This window comes from Hipposideros armiger, unplaced genomic scaffold (genome assembly GCF_001890085.2).
Source record: "Hipposideros armiger isolate ML-2016 unplaced genomic scaffold, ASM189008v1 scaffold_325, whole genome shotgun sequence".
NCBI lineage: Eukaryota > Metazoa > Chordata > Mammalia > Chiroptera > Hipposideridae > Hipposideros > Hipposideros armiger.
The window spans coordinates 1,026,652-1,034,239 of record NW_017731675.1 but is presented as its reverse complement, the minus strand read 5'-3'; positions in this window follow the sequence as shown (position 1 = coordinate 1,034,239).

Below are 7,588 nucleotides of genomic sequence, written 5' to 3'. Positions count from 1 at the left end.
CTGTTTAATATCTTCCTATGATTCAACTTTTCCCTTGAGGACATTTCTCTTTTCCCAGAATAATCAGCGTTTTTTGTTGTTTTAATTATTTTGCTGTTCCTTATCTAAAATAATTGAACTATGTTTTTCTAGTCATTCTAATTTCTCTTTGATTCTCTGAGCAAGTACTTTTCTTAAAGCCAGACGTTCCAAGCGCAGGTCTCATAAGAACCTCCTCAGCCTTTGGGTTTCAAATTATTTTACTGAGTTGTTTATCTGCTTAAAAACAGAGAGGATATTCTTATAAGTATCTTTCTTTAGTATTTATTAAGAAAAATCTGTGCTCATTTGTAAATGAAGCTCTATTTTGCTACTGGAAAACCAAAGCCATTAGTCAGAGCTTGTATATTTAATCAGGTTTAACGATCAGCTTGAGACCAAGGACAGAGGGTAGGACTTCTGCACCAGGCAGATCCCAGATATGGAAAAGCAGGATATAATGGATCTATCTCATTCTGCTACGCCCCATAATCAGATAGGTCAAGTGTTTTCTGAGGGGAAATGAGTAAGGAGGTGGAGAGACTCTAAGGGAGTTTCTCTAATGAAATATTATTTCATGTGGAAAGAAACTTTAGGAGAGAAACAGATGTGTTCTTCCCTAATGCTTAGTACTAGGTCCAATGTGGTTTCCTGTAAATGAATAAGATGTGGAGCGCAGGAGGAGGGCAGTGCTCCGTAATATTAAATGTCTCGAAGTTATCCTGAACATGATCTTGAAAGATTGTTTTACCAGAGATTAATGACAGGAGGGATCTAGCATATGACTGTTGGCTAATTGGATTTTTCTTCAATCCTACAGTTGAGAGTTATCTGAATTGTAGTGTAGTAATAAGGAAGACTGATAACAGAATTCAAGTATACATAGAATATGGTAACATTTACAAATATTTTAGAACACACATTCTTTTATATTTTATTTCAAATTACAAAATAATAGGTTTCCTGTAGAAAAATGTTTAACAATGTTTAAAAGTAGAAAAATGTTTAATCCTATCAAACAATTAAAAATAACCCAGTTCACGGTTGCCCTGTGCAAGGTTCACTTACAAAAACTGATTGTATTCCCTTATTGTATTTCCCACAATAACTGATGACAAATTATAATAGATAATGAGACATCACTAATACAGGCATTCTTAAAAAATAATAATGAAATTAACTAAAAAATATCTAACTTCTATAGAAAAATGTGAAAAATCAACAGAAAGGCCTAGAGGTTTAAATATATGGGAGAAATAACATTATTATAAGTTAATTACAAAAAGTAATTTGTAAATATGTAATTTAAAAATTCGGGTTGTTTTTATTTGAGAAATTTAAAGAACATATTTTAAATTTTTATGGAAGAATAAAAGTCCAAAACAGAGTGAGTTAACCCTGAAAAAATGCTGGTAGGATGTAGGGTTATAGGAAACCATGTGCAGCTGATGGGAAAATAGGGTTTACATAAAGCAAAATGGCTAGATATTCAAATCGTATTGCTGAGTGAAACATGTAAAAATTGATTTGTTCCTAAAGCACTGCACCATGCATACAAATGAATACAAACACACATGAAACAACCGTACATAAAATAAGCGAATATGTTTTAGAATATTTATAACTTGCCAGAATAAAATGATACAACTAAATAAGTAAACCAAAAGACAATTCTTGAACTCACAATAGAGGTTAATGAACAAAGGTGTATAATTAATGCAGTTTCCTTTGCAAAGTCCCAATTAAATAAATAAAACATTTTAACCACATATTTCCACTTGTACATTTTTTTATGATTATAAAAGTAATAAATGCTTTTAATTGAAAATGAATAGAAGTATTGAGAATCGGAACACAAAAAGTCTAACCAACCTACGCCTCCCGCATTCTTGTAAAAGGAAACAGTATTTACATGTTTATATATTTTTAATTCTGGCTTACTTATAGATGTTTTTCTACGTTTTCCTCAAAATATTTGATTAAATACAATCCAACAGTAAAAAAAAAGAAATTCTCAAGAAACATATATTTCAATGGNTTTCTTTGACCTCATGTTTCTATCTGTTATTTTAGTTTGTGGTATTCTGTGATTTTTTTTTCTGTGTTTCCTCCTTTTTTTGTGTTATGTGTCTAAGTTCTGGATTTTGTGTGTGTGTGTGTGTGTGTGTGTGTGTGTGTGTTTGTGTGTGTTTACCATTAAGTTTATGCAAAAGAAAATGTCATATATACAGTAATCCTCTTTTGTTCTGCATGCATCTTATCTCCATTTCCCTTTGCAAATTAAGGTCTTTACCCTCTCCCCTTTTATGTTTTACTTTCACAAATTATCCCCATTTATGCTGTGAGTTCATTTTAAAATTGAACTCACAATGTAGCTATTGTCTTCTTTTCTTTTAAATGTTTTTACCTCCTTTAATCTTTATTCTATATTTAAGTATATAATACCCCATTCTGAATAAGGGTTGCGATTTCCTGCTTCTTTCTCTGTGTTAGTCATCTTACTCATAGTTTTAATCTTTTTGTCTTTTTGTTTCAGGTAGAATAAATCCCTCCAGTATTTCCTGCAATGCACGTCTTGTGCTTGTAAATTACTCAGTTTCTGTGTGTCTGGAAAAATCTTTATTTTTCCTTCACATCTAAAGAATAAGTTTGCTTGAAATATTATTCTTGGCTGCTAATTTCTTTCTTTCAATAGTTTGAATATTTGATGCCGATCCTGCCTAGTTTGTAGAGTTTCTGCTGAAGAAATCCGGTGATAATCTAATGGGATTTTCTTTACAGGTTACTGTCTCTTTGTTCCCTGGCTTTCTTGATAATTCTGTCTTTGCCATTCATTTTTGAAACTTTTAATATAATGTGCCTTCAAAAGGGCTTTTTATATTGAGATCATTAGGTGTTCTCTTTGCTTCTTAGATTTGAGGATCCAGTTCTTTCCACAGGTTTGGGAAGTTCTTGTCAACTATGTTTGAATAGGCTTTCTGTGCCCTTCTCCCTCTCTTCTCTTTCTGGTATACCCATCATTCTTATATTGCTCTTTCTGATGGAGTCAGGTATTTCTTGTATGGTTCTTTCTTTCTGTTTTTGTTTGTTTGTTTTTTCCTCTCAAGCCTCTGTCTTCTTCCATCTGTGTCATTTCCAGATTTCTATCTTCAATATCACTAATTCTTTTCTCCATCTGGTCAGCTCTGTTTCCTAAGCTCACTCTTTTCTTCTTCTTTTTACTGAGTCCTTCAGATTCAGAATTTCTATTAGTTGTGTGTGTGTTGTTGTTGTTTTTTTTTTTAAGTTTCAGTCTCTTTGGTAAAGTATTCCTTTGGTTTTTTAATTTTATTTCTGAGTTCATCAAACTGCCTATCTGAGTTTCCTTGAATCTTGTTGAGTTTTTCGGGACCGTAATCTTAAATGCTGTTCATTTAAGCACATTTCCATGTTTTTAAGGTTATTTTCTGGAGATCTTTCATTTTATTTCTGAGTTGCCTTGTCCATATTTGATGGATTATTTCTCTGCCTAGCCATTTATGGGAATGAACTCTGTTTTTCTTTTTTTCTTTTAAAGAGTGATACATCTTTAGCAGGTTGATAAGAGGTCTCTCTCTCTCTCTCTCTCTCTCTCTCTCTCTCTCTCTCTCTCTCTCTTCAGCAGGTGGCAGTGGAGCACAAGTGATTTATTTTCTCTTGTGCTGCTGCTCCTGTGCTGCTGCTCCTGGGATCTCTGACGGACAGTGGAAAATGCCTTGTATTCCCTGCAGAGATGGGCCTCTCCTCTGTGATCAGGTTGCCTTGGTCTCAGGGCACCATCCCTCTGGTTGAATATAGTGGTTGATAGGTAGTGTTCCAAGCCCATTAAATCCTGGCACCGTCTCTGCTGCCAGATGCAGGGCTGTGCTGCCTGAGCTGTTCCAGGTGCCCCTGCTGAGATCATCCATGATGGGTGGGCTGGGAGAGGCCAGTGGTTTGTTTGTGGCTTTGCTCTGCTCCCAGTGATGGTGATTGCTGTACTTAAGCTTCCTTGACTCTATCTCCACTGGTCACTGGGAATAGCTGCAGCGTGCGTCTCTGGCTCAGGAACTGTCTCTCCAGTTCTCTGGGCTGTAGATATTCTGCTCTGTGACCCAACACTCACTGCTACAGTTTCTTCTGGGGCCCGCTGCTTGCTGTGGGAGGGTACGTGGAGGCAAGCTCTGGGATTTTTGGGGGAGGTAGCCAGGCTCCATGGCTTGTTTCTGCCTCACAATGACAGCTGCTGGTTACAGCCACACTTCTGTCTTCTGTCTTTCCCCCGTCACTGAGTTTAGCCGCAGTATGTGCTCACCACTCAGGAAGACATGCTTGGGGCTACAGTGCAGCTTGAATTCTCCCCTCTTCTGAAACCCATAGTGAGCTCTGGGCTGCATCCGTGGCACCCGTCTTTGCTTTTCTCCTTTCCCTCCTCCTCTGTTTGCTTGGCTTGTCCCAGTTTCAGATGTCTAGATGCACAGATCTGTCACACATGTTTGTGTGATGAACAGGGAATCCTTTGTTAAATTAGAGTTGTTCAAGGTGTTGTGATTTCAAGGGGGAGAGATCGGGGGGACCTCGTGTGCCACCATGCTTCTGACGTCACCTCTAAACAAGAATTTTTGATTTTGCATTATATGTCAGTGGCTTTCTAGTGCCGGGGATACAGTAGTGAATAAAACAAAGTTTTCTGCCACCAAAAAACTTACGTTCTAGTTCATGAAAGCATCCGCCAATACATGAAATTTTGAACTCTCATCTACTTTTTCAGAACTGTACATTTTTTATGAATCATTTTAGTGTTCTAAGCCCTAATTACTGGCTATTACAGTTAATGAAATAATGCTCTGATATTTACCTAAGGTTATTAAGAATCATGCCTTCAGTGAGCAGCGTCCAATGAGTTAATAGCTTTCCATTGTTCCTAGTCAAATGAACTATTTTATGTAATTTCATTATTCTTTGGGAAGAGCTGTAATTAAAACTCCAATTTATAAACCCTCCAAATAATGTTTATCCTAGATTGGGTGGAAATGCTTCCTGAAATCTGTTCTCTAAAGTTAAGTGGCAAAATTACTTCAATGACTTACTGAATTAAGTCAAAATGAGGGGTAGATTTTTAATGTTTTTAATGAGATTAAGGATAGGTACTATACCTCCAAACATCATTACTTAAGCAAAACTATTACATGTTAATTTAGTATAAATTTACCAGCTATTCTGGTTAGAGTGTAAGTTATCATAAATGAGAAATGTGAGTAAAATGCATAATGGTGGTGGTATTAGAACTATGTTTATATACTGCCTAAATACCATTTTAAGACTCTATTAATCCAGACCAAGATATTGGGAGGAAGAGGAAGCTTATCCAAATGTATAGGCACATGGAAATATTCCCTACTTTGAAGAAATAGGTAAATCACAAGTGAGGTAATTATTTGATCCCCAAATTAAGTAGATTGCAAAGATTAATGAAGATTAGTTTATTGTATTACCAATGCCAATCACTATTATATTCTTAAAAATAACATACTTTCTTTGAATGAAGCAATATATTAAATACAACCATCTAGCACTANTGCTACTCTATAACTGTAATTTTGCTACTGTTATGAATCATAATGTAAATATCTTTTTGTTTTCTGATGGTCTTAGGCGACCCCTTTGAAAGGGTCGTTTGACCCCCGAAGGGGTCGCAACCCACAGGTTGAGAACCACTGCTCTAGACTGTTTTCCATAATGGCCGCACCGGTTTACATCCCTACCCACAATGCGCGAGATTTTCCTTCTCTCAATATCCTTGCCAACACTTATTTCTTATCTACTATTTGATAATAGCCATTCTAACAGATCTGAGGTTAGTTTTACATTGTAGGCATCTCTTTATGGTTTAAATTTGCATTTCATAAATGATTAGTAAGGTTGACCACCTTTTCATGTACCTATTGGCCATTTGTATGTCTTCTTTGGAGAAATTTCTATTCAGGTGAAAAAAATGATAGTTTTCAAGTGCATACTTTTTGTGAAAGTTTCAGTGGTGACATTTCCTCATTAAACAAGCATTTTTAAAAATAAATTTATTGGATTGACATTGGTTAATAAAATTATTTTGGTTTGAACTGCACAATTCTATAATACATTATCTGTATATTGCATTAAGTGTTAACCACTCAAAGTCAGTTCTCCTTCCATCACCATATATTTGACCACTTTTCTACCTCCGCTTCTCTCTCTGGTAACCATTAAACAGTTGCTTGTGTCTATGGGTTTTTGCTTGTTTCTTCCTTTATTGCTTTCAGTTTTATATACCACATATGAGTGAAATCATATAGTTCTAGACTTTTTCCTCTCTGACTTATTTCGCTTAGCATTAATAATTTCAAGACCCATTCATGTTGTCACAGATGGCAGTATTTCATCTTATGGCTGAGTAATATTCTATTGTATATATCTACTACTACTTCTGTATCCATCATCTATTGAAAGATTTCAGTTGTTTCCATGTCTTGGCCACCAAGAATAGCACTGCAATGAACATAAGGGTGCATATGTCTTTATAAATAAATGTTTTCAAAATTGTCATGTAGATATCCAGAAGAAGTAATAGTGCTGGGGCATACAGTAGCTCTATTCTTCATTTTTAGAGGAACCTTCATACTGTTTTTCATAGTGGCTGTGCCAGTTTACGTTTCCACCAGCAGTGTATGAGGGTTTCTTTTTCTCCACAGCCTCTCCAACACTTGTTATTATTTGCCTTGTTTATTATAGCCATTCTAAGTGGTTTGAGGTGGTATCTCATTGTGGTTTTGATTTGCATTTCCCTAATAGCTAGTGAAGCTGAGCATTTCTTTCATGTACCTTTTGGCTGTTTGTGTTTTCTTGGGGAAAGTGTCCAGGTCCTTTGCCTCTTTTTAAATTAGATTTTTTTTTTTTGCTGTTGAGTTATATGAGTTCCTTATATATTTTGGATATTAGACCCTTGTCAGAAGTGCTGTTTGCAAATATCTTCTTCCATTTGGTTAGTTGCCTTTTTGTTCTGTTGATTCTTTTGCTGTGCAGAAGACTTTTAGTTGGATATGATCCCATTTCTTAATTTTGCTTTTACTTCCCTTGCTTTTGGGGTCAAATTTTTTAAGTCCCCTACTATAATAGTGATTTTGTTCATTTTTCCCTTTAGTTCTATTAGTAGTTGCTATATATATTTTGGTGCTCTCTGATTGTTGGCATATATATTGATAATTGTTATGTCTTCTTGATGTATTGTCCCCTTTATCATTATGAAATGCGCATCTTTGTCTCTTAATACCATTCTGGTCTTAAAATCTATTTTCTCAGGCATATGTATGACTACACCAGTTTTTTGCTTGATGTTATTTGCATGGAGTATTGATTTTCACCTTTTCACTTTGAGTCTGTATTTATCCTTGCAGCTGAGGTGTGTCTCTTGAAAGCAGCATATGGTTGGGTATGGTTTTTTTTTTTTTTGGGCGGGGGTATGTTTTTTGATCCAGTCTCCTACTCTGTGCCTTTTTATTGGTGAGTTTAGTCCATTTACATTTAGTGTAATTATTGA